Below are 20,815 nucleotides of genomic sequence, written 5' to 3'. Positions count from 1 at the left end.
ATTAAATTACAAAACGAAGATCAGAAATGTCCTAACGCCACCCCTCTCTCTCTCTGTCCTGCTATCTTTCTCACTGTGGTGATACATTTTTTTGTTTCTAGATCTTCTCCTCTGCTCTGATCTTCTTCTTTTTTTCATTTCCATCCTTTCTATTCATTTACACACACGCTGAGGCAGATGAATATCAATTCTCTTAACCAGTGTTCTTTTCGGGGGCCATCAATCTTATCGGTGCTTTCTATCCCCGCTGCTCAGATGTGAGCTGACAGACTTTTGTCTTGCAGTGTTGCGGGAAGAGACAACACAGCTATGCTTCAAAGGGACTATATTTAGAGAGGGGGGTTGGTGGTGGTGGTGGTGGTGAGGTTGAGATGGGAATGGGGGGGAAGAGGGGTAGAAGATAGATAAAGAGGTACAATGGGTGCGGGGTAGAGAGTGAGAGTGGTGGATAGACATAAGATGAAAAGTGCGAGATAGAGGCTGTGCTGAATATGAAAATGCGCGTCGAGGAGAATCCTCGGATGCAGGCGGCGTGTAAAAAAAAAAGTCAGGGAGAGTTGCAGTCATTGAGAAAATAAGTGAGAGGGCAGGAGGAGCTGAATGCAAGGAAGCAAGAAGGTGTCTGTGTTTGAGCACTAAATAGTATTTATGGATGAAAGGCTGCTGAGTTCTACTGAGACAGTGCATTTGTACAGAGAGGCCTCTGGAACGGACAGTAACGTCTTATTTGGTGCATCCATGTGGGTAGAAACTGGAGATGAATCCAGAGCTGCCTCGTTATTAATCACTTCTAGATGTATCCGCTGATCGTTCTATTAAACGGCAGCGAAAAGTTGACATTTTCAATTTTTTAAAGGGGACGTTTATTCTATTTCTTGGTGTATAATTCAAACAATTCTTGCCATTTCGCTTTCAAAACAGTCGCTAATGTATTTTCCGGTCCCTTAAACTAATGGTTTGTGCTCTAAACGGAGACACAGTCCTGTTACTTTACTGTTTACTGTTTTGGTTATCACTTCAGCCTGATCAGTCGGAGCTGCACAGCAGGAGGACCATTTGTTTCAAACACAGTCAGCAACAGTGGAGGCGCGAGAAGAAAAGGAGGAGGAGGAGGACGAGGAGGAGGAGGAGGAGGTGAGGTGGGGCTAGAGGAGGAAAAACAGGAGCCTAAAAGGGTGGAGTGAGAAGAAGTGGCTGGCTGGGTGAGAGGAGGCGGGGAGTCCCTCTAGGTGTACGCCGTTATATAAGCAGTCCACTTAGTGGCACAAGACAACAAGGTTGCGGGGCAGAGAGGAATGGAGGAGGAAGAAGAAGAGGAGGAGGAGGAGGAGAAACAGAGGGAGGGGGTGAGAACAGATTTAATAACTTAAGGTGGAGGGGAGGAAGATGCACTGAGTGATGACAACAAAAGGCACAGAAAAGGGGAGGCAGAGGCCCAGACGGAGACACAGCGCTCCCCGGGGACGAACATATATGTGGTAAAAGTGTATAAAAAAAGAATGATGGCTCTCATTCGCGCGTTGTCTCTCTCTCTCTTTTTCTTTTTTTTCTTCTCTGCAGCCCCGCTCCCTCCATCCAACCCTCTTTCCGCTGTGCATTGTCTCCGTGGCGGGTTTTTTGCTGTCTCATCATCATTTTCCCTATGAGTGGGAGTGCACAGCTAGTTAGTAAAGGCTGCACAAGCTGGTGAAGACTGCCAGGGGAGGAAGATAGCAAGGGAGAGAGACAGAGAGAGAAAAAGGGAGAGCAAAAAGAACAAGCAAGTAAGAATGAGACAAAGATAGAAGCGCTGCACCTTTCACATCTGCGCTAAAGAGGGTCTTTGGAGAATACTGCCGGTAATAAATAACAATGGGAAGGTATTGCACTACAGAGGGAGACACCTGAAGACGCGCAGTGGACAGAACGTCTACAGAAAATCTATAAAAATAAAACAGGAATTCATCATAAGGAGTCGTTTGTAGTTTGGGCCACTGAGGGAGTACTGATTACAGCATCACGTCAGGTACGATTGACTTCACGGGATGTTTCGTCTGAACAGAAGGGTGACGCCAGTGTTTTCTCTCTGTGAGTCCAGATGTCTTTAACTTTAACGAAAGAGGAGAAATGCACCTCCCAGTGATTCCACAATTATCTGCGTGTGCATGTTGTGTGTTCCTGACAACGGCAGCCACAAGTGGGTCTGAGTCATCTGGTTCTGCCGTAGCATGCGTGTGATCTGTGCAGCTGGACTCCTGCAGAGCTGTGTGGCCGCCGAGCCTGGATGGTTTAGGAAAGTCCTCCAGATTGCAGGTTCCCATCCTTGTGAAAATTCAAGGGTCAGAATCGAAACTGCAATTTGAACCAACTGCAATTAAGGGTACACGAGGTGTGGCTGGTCAATAAAAGACGAATGCTGGAACTCTATTTCATCTACTTCAGGCAGACTGAAGCTTTCAGTTTGCCAGCTGATTGCACTATTAGACACCAACAAAGTGCAATATCACAGTCTACCTCGCTGCTACACAAATGTTTAGTGCTAAGCATAACTAATTTTGTCTTTCTACTCTAACGTTTATATATTTCTTTTCTTACTACGCTTATGTTGCTATGGTGATGGCGGCACACATAGACGCAGCGCCCCTTTCAGGAGACAACGGAAGTGAATGTTTTGAGTGTCTTGTCTATCCCAGACGTTTATTCTGCAAATCTTACAGCCGAGAGACTTTGCTGGGCATCAGGACAGTGAGCGGCGCTGGAATTGCGTCGATCGGTTGTGATGTGGACATACTACACCAACACGGAGTCCGATCGGAGACTACAGCGGCAGTTTCCCGAGAGAGAAGGAAGTGTACACGGTACAAACGTAAACAAAGGAGGAGGAAGAGAGCTGAGATCCATGCTAGGCTAAAGGCTAACCCTCATGGCTCCATGACAGCATCCCAGACGGACATCCAGCTGGAGGGGATGCAGACAGACAGACAGACAGCTCTGGACAGCATCTGCAGCTTCACCATCGTCACACCATCGTGTGTGTCCTTGTGTCCCTGAAGACCTACCAGGACCTGAAGAGGTTCACCATGTTCAATGAATGGCGGCGCGCATGGACGCAGCGCCCCCTTCAGGAGACAGTGAGAGTGAACGTTTAGTGTCTTTGCAAAACTTGCTGGTTGAAGGATCCTGAAGAAACGCTCTCTCATCTTGCCTGTACGACTGTGTATGTACAGCAAAATGACAATAAACCTGATCTGATATTGCTGTATTTTTACTTATATTTTGCTCTTGTTTTATTGTACTTCTTATTTATTAGGCTTTTTCTTTTTAAAAAAAAGTGCTAATTTCGTACCACAAACCTGTGAACGTGAGCTGGCATGACAAATAAAGTTGCTTGAATCCTTGATCACTACTGTGTGATTCAGGCATGTGGCTTTGACTGCCATAAGCCTAATCTCTTTATTTATTAGCCACACCTTGCACATTTGTCTGATCCACGCTTGAGACTGTTGTGTCAGTGTCCTTCTCGTGTGACAGTCAGCGTTTGATGTGTGATAATGCTCCATCACGTCTCAAATCGCAGAAAATCTGTCAGAAATTTGATCTTTTCCTTAAATCCTTCGGCCCTATTTTCTACTCATACAAAAGATGCAACATGTACTGTAGCGTTGAGGGATTTGGAGTTGTTTTAATAGAGCTGGCAGCCGAGTTGAGTTAAATAATATAAAATTCCTTTTTCAATGAGTCACGGATTACAGTTTTCAAGTAACTTGCCCAACACTGTTTCTAAGTAACAAAAATGAGGAAAAAAATTTATTTCCCTCGCTTTCCACATGAGTGGTATCAATCACTTTCTGTTTTGCTTTACTGAGCTTAAAACCGCAACAGATCCAGGTCCTCTGTCATTTTCTCTTTCTGTATAATCACTTTTGCCAGATTGCATCAAAGGAGGGGAAAACAGAGGCACGAGCACGGCAGACTTTCCAGCGAAAATAATACCGGTGCAAGTGTATTTGTTTATTTTTATTTTTTTTTTGTTGGCGTCTCCTGACATGAAGGGATATGAAAAGTCTGAACCCGCCGAGGTATTCTTCACAGTCACAGAAGTTAGCGCTGTTTGTTCTGCTGCAGGTTCGTCCTACATTACCGCCAGAGGCTCTAACTGTTTTCAAAAATCCATTAAAAACAGCTGGAAGAGACAAGTTGTTGCTTTTGACAAACGCAGTGCAACCTTGCAGCAGAAAAGACAGTAATAGCTTCTGACTACAGAACGAAGCACTTGTGGTTTTCATTGGTATTAACGCTGATAGCTGCTGCAGAGAATAAAATTACGCCATTATTACGCTTCTCAAATGCACACTTTAGCAACTGTTAGAGGCTCACGTTTATGGGATAACACCAATGTTACACGAATGCAGGTTTTACAGCAAATTGCGTCCATCACTCTTCATAGTTTTCATATCATATTGGGCCAGGTTTTCTTGCTTGATGTGCTTGTACATCTAAATCGAGTTTTTCTGTGTCAGAAATAGCACAGAAGCGTCGGGATGATTTAACCTACAGAGCTGATTTTTTGCAGAGATGCCCGCACTCTGCACACTGACGCTAACCAATCTATATCTCATTAACAGTAACACAGGTGTCTGCCTCGTTTGTCATTATTGGTTTCCAATATGGCTGCCATGAAAAATTAGTTAATGGAAACTTTTTTTTTGTGTAAAGTAATTATGCACACTCCTGCGCTTGCTGTATATCCTCCACGGCGTTTGTGAAGCTTCCCTCGGTAAAGATGAGGTCAGCGTCATCGATGACCTTAAACACACGCTCTCTGGGGTAATCAGCGTCAGCCTCGTCGGGAGGATAAACTACCGATGCACGAAATGGCGTGACTTAAAATGCCATTCACCGATTGTCTGTTTACCACCAACAAGACGCCTCCAATCAAGTCCCTCGGCGGCGACGAGCTCGACTCGGCTGTTTTTCTCTGTACCTCAGCACCAAAACTCATTACTCGTGCACGTGCAAATGACAACCGTCAGAGCACACACACACACACACATACACGCACAAGCTATATCTCCTGTGAGTCGTCACTGATTGAGTTAACGCCGCAATTAACGGCCCGGTTTACAATGTTTCGATCCAAAATGGAGGATTGCAAGAGAAACAAGTGCTGAGCCAGTTGGAGGGAAGAGGCAGACGCTGCAACTCTCCTCTATTACTACGAGACCACAGGGAGTCATCCTCCAGGTTTCCTCCACAACCTCTGTCCACTCCTGGTCTGGGGGAAATTGAGCAACATTACCTTTTCATATTTACCCATTCCTCTACAAACCTCCCCGCAGTAATTCCCCAGTCTCCCACCTTCTTTGCTTGGCTCATTTTAAAAAGCTCTGCCACTTTTCTTTTCCTTCGCCTTTGGAAAGTTTTATGTTGTGAACGCTCAGCAATAAATGTTTAACATTCACGGCAAGGATCTGCGCCGCACACGCGCGCTGACCCCACTTACAGCAGCGTACAGTTGTGTTAAGTAATTACAAGCCTTGCTCAAGGACACCTTGACAGAAATTACCTTTTTTAAACCAATCACATTAACAGCAGCTTATTGATTTACAACCAATCACACGTCAGCCTTTCTGTTTGTTGACCGACCTCGGCGTGTTGTCTGCTGTTTACTTAAAGCTTTACCCCAAACGAGCTTCAATCTGGAAGAAAAAAGCGTGATGTTTTCTCAATAAATCACTCGTCATTATATCCACAATCCATCATAAACTGTTCGGAGACGCTCTCCGCTGTGCTGCCGAGAAACGCTGAAATGCCAAAGCTTTCAAACGAATTAATCATTCGGGTAATTAATACATTTGTGTTGATGTTGCCCGGTCGTGACATTTCCACTGCACGCCAACAACAATGAGGTGAAACAACTTCATAACACTCGAGACAGCGCCGCCGTAGTTTGACCACACTGAAAGTTATGGATTTCAGCTTTAAAGTGATATTTTATTGATCTCCTGTAAGTGAAATCTATTTGCTTCCCTTCCTAAGTGAGGTTGGAGGGGGGTCACAGTGCAGCATCAGCTAAAGAACTGCATTCAGTGGAGCTGATTCTTGCCGACACAGAGGTTAAGAAATAGATCTTTAAGTTAAGTTAAAGGATGGTCTCTCTGCTCGCTGCTACATCCTGCGAGTTCAGTCGTTTGGTGTCCCGGTCGAGCCGAGTCTTGCTCCGGGCGTGCCTTTTGCAAAATAGGTGGAGTATTAGCCAATTTAGCAAAAGGCACATGCAGTTATGAGAAGGACACGCTGGCAGCAACCCTGGATTTAGTCAAAAATAGTAACACCAGCAACTAACTACACTGAAAATGTAAAGTTTTCCAAAGTTTTTTACTGTATTATTTTGAGAGGAGGGGCTGCACGGTGACCCGGTGGTTTACATCGTTGCCTCGCAGCTAGAAGGTCGCCGGTTCGCGTCCTGGTGAGGACACCCAGGATAAGGAGTCTCCATGTTCTCCCCGTGCAGCGTGGGTTCTCTCCGGGTTCTCCGGCTTCCTCCCACAGTCCAGAAACATTTTGCGGTTAATTGGTGATTGTACATTGTCCATAGGTGTGAATGTGAGTGTGCTTGGTTGTCTGTCTCTAAGTGTAGCCCTGTGATAGACTGGTTACCTGTCCAGGTGAATCGCCTTCACCCTGAGTCAGCTGGGATAGACTCCAGCCCCCCATGACCCCTTGTGAGGATGAAGGTGTACAGATGATGGATGGATGGATTTTGAGGGGACACCATTGCTGGATCCTGGGCTGAGTGCCTCCCAACATGACTGCAATTGCTTTAAATAAATGCAAACGAGCTCCTGTTGCAGGACGTTAGCGCGGTGCAGCCAGACCTTTACATTCTACTTGCAAAGTGAGACTACATCCAAACCAGTGGAGGAGATGAGCTAAGACACTAAAAGGCTTCTAGTCTGGGTTCAGGATCCTCCAAAGAGTTCACAAGATGACAAACATAAGAGCAGTTTAGAAAATAAAACATTCAATGATACAAATGCTTCTCCCCTCAGTTGTTTTTTATGAATAAGTAATGAATCCTTTCGTCTAGGAATCATCAGAAAATGGTAAGAAATCCTTAATCCCTGTGGGACAGTCTTCAAATTGCTAGCTTTGCCCAAAACCCCCCAAAATATTCAAATTATTACAGAGAAAGACAGAGAAAAGGAACAAATCCTCACACTTCAGTTGCTGGAGGCTGCGGCTGGTTGGTATTAGCGCTTGATAAATTTATTTAACACCTAACTGACAAATTATTTTGTCCGTTTCGACTAATTGCACGACTGTGATACACAAAAAATGCATTCGTCATTAATGTATGCTCAAAACTGTTTTTCTTCTGAAGCATTCCTGCATAATTTTCCCTCTCCGGGCCTCAAAAAAATGGCTCAATTAAAATAATACTAAAAGTCACCCTTTTCACTACACTCTAGGTGTGCACACCGACCTAAAACGCTGGTGGACGGCGGAAGCAAAGGCCGTTCGGTGTTTGCTAGCCAGCTCGCTGGGCATACTTGTTTGAATTGTAGCACAGAGGGGAGCAAAACTGATCATGATCAACATAATAATGCCATTTTCCACCCGCTCCAACCTCTGATTAAATCACTTGCAAAGCATTATGGGTCGCTGCCAGCTCGTTCTGGGGAAATATGAACAGGCATACATTTCATTGATTAATCTATGTGGCTTAAGCTGCTCTTTACTTTCTCGCCATCCACTGAGGAAGTTTAAATATCAAACAGAAATATGGATGACATGGTTGAATATTAAACTGTGGCTCTCATCCAGCTAGACTCTGAATAAAATAAATTTAACAGAGGCAAGTAGAGGCATCTTTTCTTAGCTTTCATTACACTGTAATGTTTCCAAGCACCACTTGGGAACGTTTTTCTTTTTTTTTCTTTTTGCTGGCTGTAATAGGCCCCTGGGCTTTGGGCTCTGCATCGGTGTGGCAACGCACACTGGCAGCAATGTGGACTCTTTAGTGACCACTCAAATCCAGCAATTAAACTCCCCAATGCTAATGACTAGATTTTAGTTTAACACAACTGGGATTTAAAATGAAAAATCTGTGGTGTAGTGTTCGTGTGGTCCAAAAAAAAATCTGCTCATGAAATTTTAATTGCAGAATGAACACACAAATAGAAGCAGCGAAACGGAGGAAGAAAATGGGATTCCCTCCTCTCCTAATGACGGAAAGTAGAAAACCTTCAAAGGTATCACAAGCGGACGCCGGCCCACAGTCACAGGCAGCCTTGAAAAGTAATCCATCCCGCTGAATCCTCGGTGTGATTATATCCTGCGACACGCCGCGATAACAAGGGTCCATCTCTCTCAAGGTGAGGCTCTAATTGTACCTCACTATTAAAGGCTTGATCGCCCACATCTGCTCTCTCTGTGAGCTCGCTGCTCTCTCGCTGTCTCACGGCTCAGCCCCCCTCTCGCTCACTATTTATCTGCTCCTGCTTTGCAGAACGGTGTCGTCAGATCGTGAAAGGAAAGCACATCTCGCTCTCCTCTCAGCTTCAGCTGATGAAGCTTGTGCTCCTGCAAGTGCTCCCACATTCATGCATGGACATCATGAACTGTACCCAACCTGTGAAAAACAACTCTGTGTGTGTGTTGATGGATGTGCAGGTAGCGGTTTGGTATCAGTGCAACATGTTCTCATGTCACTTGCATGCAAATTAGAACAGTTTGGAGTCTTATGACCCCTCATAAACTTTTAAAATGAGAAAGAATGTCAGATTTTCTACTTTCCAACAGTCCTTTAACCCGTCATCTGTCATTCATGCGGAAAAGGGTTCCGAATCTAAGCTTTAATTTGTGATGTCTCATCATAATAATCTTATTGTCCGTGTCCTCATTTAAAACAAATTGCCAAAAGTGAACTATTTGCACGAGAGACATGCAAAAAACGTTGCACCAGATGTGACCTACAAGTGATTTCAGGGACTGTTTGGTAGACAGCGTTTACACAGAGCAGACAGGATGTCCGATACTGGCTTCTTTTTTTTTTTTGCCAATATCCAATATACTGATATTGTCACCATTTTTCCAGTGTTGATAACATCTGTGGGCTGCACATGTTGACTACAGTTTGTTTTTTTCTGCAAGATAGCTTTGCATTTATTGTGATTTATGACACTCCAGCTTTGTTAAACTGCATTTTCTGAGTTCTCTCTACGTCTACCCATGGCTGTACTGTTTCAATAGAGGTGCATGATTTTATAATGCAGTTAAAAATGAGCCAACAGGAGTAAAAATGTAAGAGTAAAAGAAAAAAAAACGCCAGGTTCAAATGGTTAAATGGCATCCAATAGTTTTTTTCCCCTCTTGTACATTATGTGAGTGTTTCAGTGTCATTGGTTGCTTTGGCCTTGGCTAGACTTATAGATACCAAGATGGACAGACAAACCAAACCCACTACTGCAGTGAGAAATGAGCCCACAGTGATTAAAAATCTGACAGGAGCAAAAAAAACCCCAAAACACTACTTCAAGGGTTTAGGAGGCAGTGTAGTAAATGCATACATCCAGAAATCTCAAGAAAAAAAAACCCAATGACAACTCTGGCTATGGGTCTGATTCATTTAGCGGAGGACGGATGGAGAAGATGGACCAACCTGGTGCTGCTTTTTTAAATCGAAAAATAAACCGAGAGGTGGCACGTGGCCTACCAGGAGGGATTACTGTTTGGTGGCCAGACAACGAGGAGCCTTGATGAGTTGATTATGTGCGTGGACGCTTGAATGTACGATGATTTTATGATTACGTCCTTTCACGAACCCGTTCCAAACTAAATCAATCACACGGACAAAACAGTAATTATTCACAGGAGAATAAATCAAGGCCACTTCTTCTAAACTCCTTTTAAAAACAGGACACACATGTCATTACAAGTCTTCATTATTAGTACATTCTGTCGCCTCTTTGTTATTCTGCTAAACATTTGGGAAGAACGTTCACCTAATGGACCGTCTGACCTGCAAATCAGGCAGTGAAACTGTGCAAAAATGAGATAAAGTGATGAAAGTATACCGTGCAGAGAAAAATCCCAGAATCAAGGTCACAGTCGGCTCTGACTCACGTATTCTTGGGGTAGTTGAAATGACAATCAACATCCACAATCAATTTCTTTTCAGCTGGAATTCATTCATCTCTGAGCCGCAGCTAGTCCGTCTAACCGCAGCGGAGAAAAGACCGCTTGAGATCTTTGAGCAGAGGCATCGGGACATTGCAGAATTCAAACCCCGACGTGGACGTCTCCAGTTATAAAACCAACATATTCACTGTGAGAAGAGGCCAATTTCAAGGCTTGTCTTTTTTCTTTCCTTTCACATGCTGCCACTTAAACGTAAAGGGTGTTGACCTGGGAGAGACAGCGAGTCAGGCCGGGAGACAGAACGTGAGATAGCGAAGGAGCTGTGACACACAATAGAAGCTCTCATCAAGATGAATTCTCCACAGTGCACAGCCTCAGCGAGGGTGCCAGGCAGCTCCCGCCGGCCCACGTGGCCGCGTCCAAAAACAAAGTGCTTATCTTGCCAATCTCCAACTGTCTGACCACTGAGAGCGGAGAGGCCACACCGGAGAGAGAGAGGCCGACACGTCAGCATTCACATACAGCAAATTAGACATCTGAGCCAACGCGGTGGTAACGGCGAGCGTAAAATAACCACAACAAAATGGAGATAAAGTCCACAGACGGGCTCACGAGGCAACAGTGCCACTTACATTATCTGTACAAAGTGCCGTATGCAAGCTTTGAAGTAGGGGCTCGGCTGCTCTCACAGGAAGTCGACCACAGTAGGGTGTTCGTTTTCAAAAAAAAAAAAACCCTCAGTCTTTAAGCTCCTACTCTGGGCTGCCACATATATTCCTCTCTCAGCCGGCACAAAAGAGAGGAAAGAGAACAAAGAGAAAGAAAGCAGGAGAGGGGGAAGAGGTGGAAAGGAAGAAAGAAAGATGAAGGAAAGTAGTTCTGGGTCAGATTTAGACTGGACCATATTCAGACAGCGCCAACCCTAATGGATGCCAAGCAGAATAATCTGCTCTTTTATCTCCGAGCCATGGCAACTGCAGGGTTTCATGTAGGTACGCAGCCCCCCCGAAGACCACCAAACACACAAACACACACACTTTTAAAACTATAAAAGAAACCTCAAAGCAGTATGAACACACTCCCCGATCACTGAGCTTAAATACAATCAACTTTCACATTTTTCTGCAGATAAGCACCCTCACGTTATGTTTTTTTTTTTTCTTCTAGCTTGTGATATCCCCCAAATACGCCAAACCTACAGGACCACAAATGCACAAACACTTCCTAGCAGGCCGGCCATAAATAATTCACCCATTTTCTTAAAATAACCCATCACCCTTTTAAAATATATCCTCTTTTCTTTGTGCAAACAACCCTCCAGCTTGCACAGCGGAGTGGTCATGGAGTAATTATTTACACGTTCCACCAGAGAGCACTGATAAGAGCCGGTGTAGGAGGAGAGAGAGCGACTGTAAGGGAGGGAGAGACGGGTGAGGATGAGGAGAGTCTGCTCAGGTAGCATGTCAATCTGTGGCCCATTAGCAGGTGATGCCAGGCAGGCATGCTCAAAGCAGCTCCCGAGGTACGACAGACCTTTCTCTTCTGAATAATTGACTGGCTGCAGCCCACGTTTTCTCGCTTCCTCTCCATCTCCTCACCTGCACGCTTCCCCTCCTTCGATTGTTCTTCCTCCCATCTCGGCGACTCTTGTGTTTTCCTTGCCTCCCCACCATCACTCCGCATCTCCGAAGGCTATGAATTGCGAAGGTTGCTGGTACATATAGGCTACTTATGTAACCGAGGACATAAAGAAAAAGGTGCATTCTGATTCGCGGCGTCCTGGGAGAGGCAGCGCATCTCTCAGCGTGTTTACTTCTCCAGGACAGTTTCTAACACCGCAGCTGCTGCTGCTCAGAAATGCATGCAGATAGTGACAGGAGAGGGAGACTGGGAGCACTGGGAGCAGCCGGCTGAAATGCTACATGTTTGTACTGTTTTCTGTTTAAACACTTCCAATAGATTGAGAGAAGATTCGAGTGGACAGAGCCTTGAATACTGAGCAGGCTCAGATGAGGCTTCACAGATGCAGACCTGGAACCCAGTGAGGGATGGCAGAGGATGGGAGGGGGATTGTTAGGCCACACAATGACACTCAATGAAATCCACCTGCTCTCTCAATAGCCACAATATCTGCCTCTGAAAATGGAAAGGCCCTTTCTGGAACAACTTTGTGATGGGGCACAATACATTATCTTGAGAAATCAAATCAAATCCAAACGCCCCCCTGCCTCCCTTCCATGTGCAGCGCAGCATCTGGCTGGGGCCATTAATGAATGCCGCCTAATGCCATCTCCTAATGGAATTGCCTTGTCTTGGAGTTCACTGCTGTGACACTGGCTCAGCAGTGGCAAGAAAAGATTACTAGAAAGATTAAAAGACAGAATAAACCAGAGGCTGTGCATGACAGGCAGCCAGGCCCCAAGATCACACATTAGATAATTGGTGCAAAAAAAGAAAGAAAAAAATCCCCCCATCTCTGTCTGCGCTCTGTTTTCTGCTGGGGTTTGGAAATGGTGGGCAGCAGATCCCCGCCTGGCGTGCTGTCACACCTCCACAGTGAAAACTGTTTGAAGAGGCTGGAACAAAGCCTATGTGCTGCATGTTATGTCTGTGTGAAAATGTTGCCTTTGTGGGCCTGGTGATGAGCCTAAATCCAATGGCATAGCTAGCAGTTCTTCACGCAGCTGGTTAGATTTGGGACCGACGGCGTGTCGATCTTACTGACATACACAGGCAAGCACAAATCCACAAAAAGAACAAGCACACACACACACACACACATATACACACACTGTCTTCCTTGCTCCAAAACAAACACCCTTTCACTCCACTACACATGCGAGCTTTATCTCCCCCTCTTATTGTGCCAGCGCATCTTTTTCCTCCTGTATGTTTTTTTTATTTTTTTCCCCCCACTTTGCTTCGCTCTACACTATCTTTCTATCTATCTACAATGTGTAGTTATCTCTCCTTCCATCTCTTCCCCTCTCAGAGCGGCCCAGCAATGGGCTTGTGCCCTTTCATAATTCATGGAGTTGTTCTTATGGCTCAGGCAGCCATGTCGGATGTGAATCTGTGCGCCTCAAAGGCTCACTCAGCCTCCAACCGCCTCAGCCAGGAGGGTTACCGCTCGAGCTGCGGTGTTCAGGTATCACGCAGGAGTAAATCAACACGCTCAATCACACCTGTATCGGTCGGCACATGCGAGGCTTTTGTTGAAACCTCTGCAGGCCATGTTGGGCTTTTCTGCTGCAAGGATTAGGCTCGGTCAAAAAAAATGTAGTTATTATCATTCATCAAATCTCATTAAATGATGAGCTGAATGATTTCATTGTGCAACTATTCTACAAATTTGGCGTCACAATTCTAAGCAGATAGTGATTAAACACATCCAGTTAGCTTATTTTATTTGTGTTTTTAAATGCATTTGCCAGAATGTGAAATAAATCTGATTGGTAAAAATGCATAAACCTCTTTTCCTTCTCTTTTTTTTTTTAATCCACCGGGGGCAACATAACAAGCAGTAAATACAACAGTGACATATTATCACCTCAGAAATTGTTGTGGCAAATTGCTTATTTGCACATTGAGCAGATACAGAGCAACGGCAGCGATCGTTTGAAGTTGTGTTTTCTGCTCACCTGATGAATTCGCTTTCATTTAACTTCGCCAGCCCCTCAGGGAAATACCTGCTTGTTTAGCCGCCGAATGTTCTCAGCGGCTAACGTTTGCCGAGATCACTGGGAGCGAATCAAACGTTCGTAAAACTGATTAGCAGAAAAGATGCTAAAAAGCCCTGTAGCAATGAGTCCGGTGATAATTTCTTAATTCCTGCCTCGAGGTTCCACGTTATACTTAGCAATGGATCCGTCGCTAAAATACGAAGCGGAGCAGCTTTAATACTCATTTCAACTACATCACTCAAATTTTTACACGTCCACATGCAGGCACAGATTTCAAATAACGACACAACGCGACAAGTTCAGCGTCTTCTTGATGTCACATGGCAGATGTCGCCGGTCAGTTGACTGGAAGCCGAACGGACGCTGCAGGCCGTTTGGTTGCCACCGAGCAAATCTGTGGGTAAAACGTTCCATGTGGCAACGGAAAACAAAGGATGACAGTCTCTGCTGAAACAGGCAGCTGAATTTGTGGGTGTACTATATGCACAAAAACACACACACAGATAAGCACACATATTTGCCTGCGTACAATCCCGTTAAACACACAGGCACCTCCGCCGTTAAGCGCTCACAGCTGGGCTTTTCTTTCCCCAACACGCCCGGCCCAGATGAGTGACAGCTTTATGGACGCGTTCTGAACACAAAAACACACAAGCACATACATTAAACTCACACACACACACACACACACACACACACACACAGAGAGTTTCCACACCAGCAGAATGAAAAGGAGACTCGTTAGCCACTTTAATCAATGTTAATCACTGCAGACTCGCCTCACTGTCAAGACTGCGACAATGTCTGTCTGAGGAGGAAACCAAGAACGGAGAGGAGACGGTGCAAAAACAGACGGAGGAGGCAGAAAGCACAGACAGACTGGGTGGAGCAGGGCGGGGAGAGTGTAAAAATGTGAAATGGTATCCAAAAATATACACTGCCCACGGAGCGGTGAACCCATTGCAGTTTTGATGTACTTTATCTTGTTTTTCAAGGTCTGTTTTCTTGGGTCCGTGCGGCTGAGCCTCGGTGGGAGACGCGGTCGGGCCGGGCTCGTGCCGACGGGGTTTAATTTCAGCTGGGGGGGAGGCGGCGAGAGAGAGAGAGGTGGGGGGGATAGAGGGCACAGAGAGGGAGGATGGAAGAGGTAGCTGGGCAGAAAGATAGAGAAGACGGATAGGAAAAGAAGAGATGAAGGAATATAGAGGGTAAGATAAGAATTGTGTCGAATGGATGGGGAGGTGGGGTGAGGAGGGGGAGGGAAGTGTGCCCAGGCGTGGAGATAGTGGAGAGGTGAAACGCTTTAAGCGAGGCAGAAGAAAGGGATGTAGAGACGGAGGGCGGCAAAGGAGGGAAAATTGAAAGATGAGAGAAGAGATTATTAAGAAAAGATGTGTAATGCATAAATAACTGGTGACAAAAGGAATGGATCCGCTGAATGCACCGCGGAAGTAAAGGGAGGAGAAAAAAAAACCCCAACAACATTGTTTTGAAGTTGGAGCAAGGACCGGTGGAGGCCAAGGTGAAAGGAGACGGAGGGGAAAGGGAAGGAGGCAGCAGATTGGGGGGCACAAAGTAACGGACAGATTGCGTTTATCAATATGTAATACAAATGTGGGTGTTATGAAATAGGCTTTGGCCTTCACGGTTTAACCAAAACTTTAGTGCAAAGCTTAGCCGTCGTGCAGGCAGCCAGCGGGAGCACAGGCTGAATAGTAATGTCTGCGAGTGGTGATTAGAATTTCAGATACAGACAGGCAGGCCGTTTTGCCATGATTCCTGGGCCTAATGCAGCCGGCCCGTGTAGCGAGGCATACAGGAGCTCTGAATGTGACCTTATGTGCGTAAAGATAGAATACTCGAAAAGCCTAATGTACTGAGCTGTGTGTGTGTGTGTGTGTGTGTGTGTGTGTGTGTGCGGCCGTGCATTCAAATGTGCTGAGGCACGACAGAGCAAGGTGATCGGACCGCGTTTAACGAAAACCCGGCCGCAAACGCAGGGTTCAGCGCCGACCTCACGCTTCAGATTGCATTAAAACTTCACATGTCATTTCTGTGAAGTTTGTCCGTCTGTCTGGAATTGACGGCTGTCAGGACGGAGGGATGAGCGGGAGGCGGAGAGGGAGGCAGGGGTGAGTGGTGTCAGGGTGGAAATGACAAGGAGAAGCAGATGGAGGGGCAGAGATCAGGAGAGGAGGAACAGAGGGCGGAGGGGAAGGAAGAAAGGAAAGAGAAGGAGAAGCAGACAGAGACAAAAGGGACAGAGGTGGAAGGATGAAGAAACAAAGGATGAGGCAGGAAGGAAAAGGACAAAGAGAGAGAGAGAGAGAAGGGAGGATAACTCCCTCCCTCCCTCCCTCCATCCTTGTCAGTCTTTATGATCATCTATTCCTCGTCTCTTCTCTATCAGCCACTCGGTATCCTTCAGCACAAGACCCAAGTGGAGATGATGAATTGAGATGGAGAGCAGAGAAAGGACGAAGATTAGCAAACACAGAGAGATGATGAAAAATGACAAACAGAGGGAGAGAGGGGGGGAGGAGGAGGGGGAGGAGGCGTTAAAGGAGGAGAAAGTAAAAAGTGGAGGGAGGAAAGGTGACATTGGGGGAGGAGTGCAGAGGAGAGCGAGCCGCTGGCTTTTAGCTGGAGGACGGCCACAGGATGACATTAGAGGAACGCACTTTGGCTGCTCCTGCTGGGAGGTTCTGCACACGAGCACACACAAACACAAAGAGGGAGGCGGATAAACAGACACATGGACAGACAGCTCTGTCAACACACACACACACACACACACACACAGGTAAAAATAAGCACCTGGTGCTGCATACTTATGCCTGCTAACCTGTGGGGAGCCCGGCCCGCCTCCCCTCCACCTCTAGTCTAGTTTGTGCGCTGGCCTGATAACCTTCATGGCAACTGGGCTAAACACACACTCAGGGTGACAGGTCTGCCTACCTGGAAAAACAATGATAACTTTGTCTGCGAGGGCTCCTGAGGGCTGCTGCCAGTTATTTACAGTGCTGATAAAATTATTAGCACCAAAAATGGAACGTTTGACACGTCGTAACTTATGCCAAACGAACACTATCGCGTTGAAACAGAGTCATATTTCAGTGTTAATTTTACAACAGAACGGATATTACTTATTGCTCGGATTAGACGGATAAATCAGGCTGCTAATAAGACTGGCCTTTAATTAAATATCAGATGTCAGCCAGTCAGGGCAATAAAGTAAAATCATGGACTTTTGTCCCTGCACAGACATTGAAAAACAGACCATTAAACCGACCATGACATTTATTTTATTTTCCATTCATTCATTCAGTTGTTTAATGTGATTTTTGTGTATCATTTCTATTCAAAAGCAGCACCACGTCTCAGACTTCTCGACGCTTTCGCATGCATCCTGCCAGTAGTAAATTAAATTAATTAGCCAGTGATTTTAAGCCGGCAGGGCTGGAAACGGACTAATTGCAATTAACATCATTATTGCAAAGTCACTTTTTAGGCACCTGCATTTATTTATTTCATTTAAAAGCCAATAATTTGACCTTAACCTGAGGAAAACATTTGGTACTCTTTCAGTAGAACCGCCGGTCACGCCTCAAGAAGCATGTCATATGAATGAGTGAGCGAAGGAACAAATTAATGAGCTAATTATCTGCACATAATATCAGCTGTTAAGAGATTTACCTAAATATGCTGATTTTAGTCGTCTAAACTCCTTCATTAATTCACACCTATGTCCTTCTTTTAAACAACTTCATCATGACACCAACATCATCAACACTCTGAACCCCAAAACCAATCAGCGGGGTTGAAAACATGTCGTTTAAAATGGCACCATTTATCCGAGCCAGAAACAGAAAGTATCGCAGGATTCAACTTTTCAAAAGTCCTTGAACTATTCATCTGTGAAGAGATCTGCCACTGCACAACATAACCAAGTCTATGCTTAAATATTAATTAAAATATTTCTTTAAATCACTTTAATCAGTGTTTATAAAATTGCTAAAAGTGCTCACATCAGTAGGATTCTGTAAAAATCCAAAAACGATCTGAGTCTCAGTGCAACCAAAAAGCAGTTTTTCACTCCGCTGTGACCAAAAGTCTTGTGACAAAAACTGAAGGACCTTTCGGCTGAACCGGGCTGAACCGGGCTGAACCGCACCACGCTGTGTTTACACGGAGCAGACGAGGACAAGGATGAAACTAATGCACGTCGAGTCCTGATATTTTCCAGCCTCGGTGACATCTGTGTGCATTTGGTGATTCCAGGCTTTCCTGTTCATTTATTTTTGGTCTAATTTATGGAATTATAACTTTGTTGTTCAGGACAAAAGAGATGTTTTTAAAAGTCTCTCCTCTTCTAGTCATGATGGTGCTGTTTCCATACATGGCTTTATATTGCAGTGAAAAATGAGCCCCAGGAGCAAAATGTGTCCAGAAGCTGTTCAGGGTTCAGAGGTTTAAATGACACTTAATAGGTTTCCTTTATCTGTACAGTGTTTCAGTGTCACTGCTTGTTCAGGCCGTGGTGTGAAATACCAAAACAGACAGAAAACGAAAACAATTACCGTAAGTTCCGGACTACAAGCTGCTACTTTTTTCACACACATCTTTCTATGTAACATATCTCATGTTACAACGTGGACACCTGCGGCTTATAGACAAGTGCGGCCTGTATATGTACACACCTGGTTTTCTTTTTAAAGTTGTGGCTTATATTCAGGTGCCTCAATAGTCTGGGATTTACAGTAATGAAGATCTCCCTAGTGTTGAACTAAACAGACTTTTTGATGAGGATTCTCTAAAATTCTGCTTAATCTAGAACTATAGGCTTAATCTTTATCCGGGAAACCATCTTATATTGTTTAACTGATTAGTCGACTAACACAAAATCGAAATTTGCTTCTATTTCACATCAACATAAACTGAATATTCGGGGCTGTTAGAAGACCTTAAATTGAACAAAAATCCTCAGCAAATTTTGAATTTATTAAAAATGACTTCTTCAATCACACCTCAACACCCGTCACGTGGCAAAAAACACACAACAATAAGCGAGCGGAGGAGCAAAGCCGGCACAGCCTGTGTTCGTCGGGAAGGAACATGAAAGAGAGGAGGGACGACAAAAAGGGTGTCGCAGGGAAGAAAAACAAGCTAATGAAAGGAAGGGTGACTCATTTGGTGATGAAAAGAGCATTACAGTCCTTTTTCCAAATTGCCCCCATTTTCACATGAGCCACCTCGAACACACACACACACACACACACGAACACACACACCAGCAGCAGCAGCAACTCAGTGCCCTTTACCTCTCCCTCGGAGCGAAGCATAAACGAGTGGAGTGACAGACATAGAGAGCCGATGGGCCCCCTCCCCAGAGAGGGGAGACGCACTCATCCGTACTGATCTTAAAACAACAACCTCCCCCCTTTACTTGCTCGCTTTCTCCTCTCCTCTCTCTCTCCATCTTCCCTCCATCTCCTCTCACCCTGACTCTCAACCTCCCTCCGGCCTCTCTGCTATCTCACGATCGCCACTTCATTTCCTCATTTTCATTTGCAACTCCTTATTCCTCGTTTTTTTTTTTTTTCCTCCTCGCTGTTTGTCTGTTTGATTGCTCGGGGTTTCGGTTCCTTGTTTGCTCTCCTTCTTCTTCCTTCTAATTTCAGACATCAGTCCTCAGCCCCTCATCAGCAAATCGCTGCTCTCTCAAACATTCGTCTCTCACTCCCGTCTCATCCATTTGATCACATTTTCATGTCACTCTTTATGTCTCATAAATATCCAAGAAGGATCCTTGACCCTGCTCTAGTTTCTAGCACAATCCACTTCTCTCTTCTCCGGCTCCTTCCCCGAAATCTTGGCAGAGCTGAATGATTTAAAGGAACTATCTAATTTCACTGCCGACAGGAGCGGTGCTGCAATTTCGATTTAAAAAAATGATCACTTCAGCCCATCTTATATCCGATAAATACTATACTTAACATATCGTTACATGCTATGCTGAAGTTGTATCTACGATGTCGGCTGTGAAGTTGTAAAGATTTCACAATAATGTAATGCTACTTCCAACGCTGCATCTGATATGTTCTGATATCTGACTGACACCCACCGATAGGACTTGTGACAGCTCTGCACTGCTGCTGCTCGAGCTAACGTTCACACACTGAAGAGATGAACTACTTCACAGTCCTGAAGCCTGGAGGTTTGTTAAATATGATGCTTCTACTGCTCCACCAAAAAAAAAAAAAAAAATGCCTTTTACAAAATAAATGACCTTGATCTAAATTACTGCTGCACAAATACAGATTTTTTGGATCAAGGACAAGCCTTCCTGAAGAGCTGCCTTCAACCGTATAAATACCACTTCTGAGTCTGAAATACATTCCTGAATTTACTCACTTATCATACTGGTGTGACTCATTAGATGCAGAGACATTAGAAGGAAGAGACTCGCCCCAAAAATCCCAATCGTCTGCCTTAAAACAGCCAAAATGGGAAACATCCAGACGATCATGTTGCATCGACTCAAGCGTGGAGTTGTACCGCATGTTTTAGGGCAAAGTCAGCAAACCATCAGGTTTGACTGGTGTTTCTAAACATGCAGTTTGTCTGTCCTGATGACCACTGAAGCTTCAGCTATGGCTTTCTCGTCATGTACAAATAACTGCTACCAAGATGGCTGCTGAGTGGTAACTTGCCAATTTTATGGTGTTCATGGCATCATGGTGTTCTCCCCCCTTCAGCTGCCCCCCTCCGAACTGACAACCTACACGCTAAACATGCAAGTTTCCCGACGATTTGTATGATGCAACAAGGTGGGCCTGCTTAGTTTTTGGGTGAATTTTATTGCCCATGCTCACCTCCCCGCATGCACCAGAACAAGCTCCCTCCACATTATTGGCAGGGACACCATCACTGCATCCTGGGCTTATCCATGGAAGTCCATGGATACTGTAGTTGGTTGAACCCCATTCAGGACTTTTGGGGTCTTCTGG

General features: G+C 45.1%; 1 protein-coding gene across 1 annotated transcript in view; it reads right to left on the bottom strand.

Annotated features, from left to right (window-relative positions):
• efna3a (ephrin-A3a) overlaps nt 1-20,815 on the bottom strand; it is a 66,543-nt gene that overhangs the window by 12,695 nt on the left and 33,033 nt on the right. The gene's annotated exons all lie outside the window — the stretch shown is intronic.

This window comes from Stegastes partitus, unplaced genomic scaffold (genome assembly GCF_000690725.1).
Source record: "Stegastes partitus isolate 25-593 unplaced genomic scaffold, Stegastes_partitus-1.0.2 Scaffold329, whole genome shotgun sequence".
NCBI classification, from domain to species: Eukaryota; Metazoa; Chordata; class Actinopteri; family Pomacentridae; genus Stegastes; species Stegastes partitus.
The sequence above is the reverse complement of the archived record's forward strand: the minus strand, read 5'-3'. Positions and strand labels throughout refer to the sequence as shown.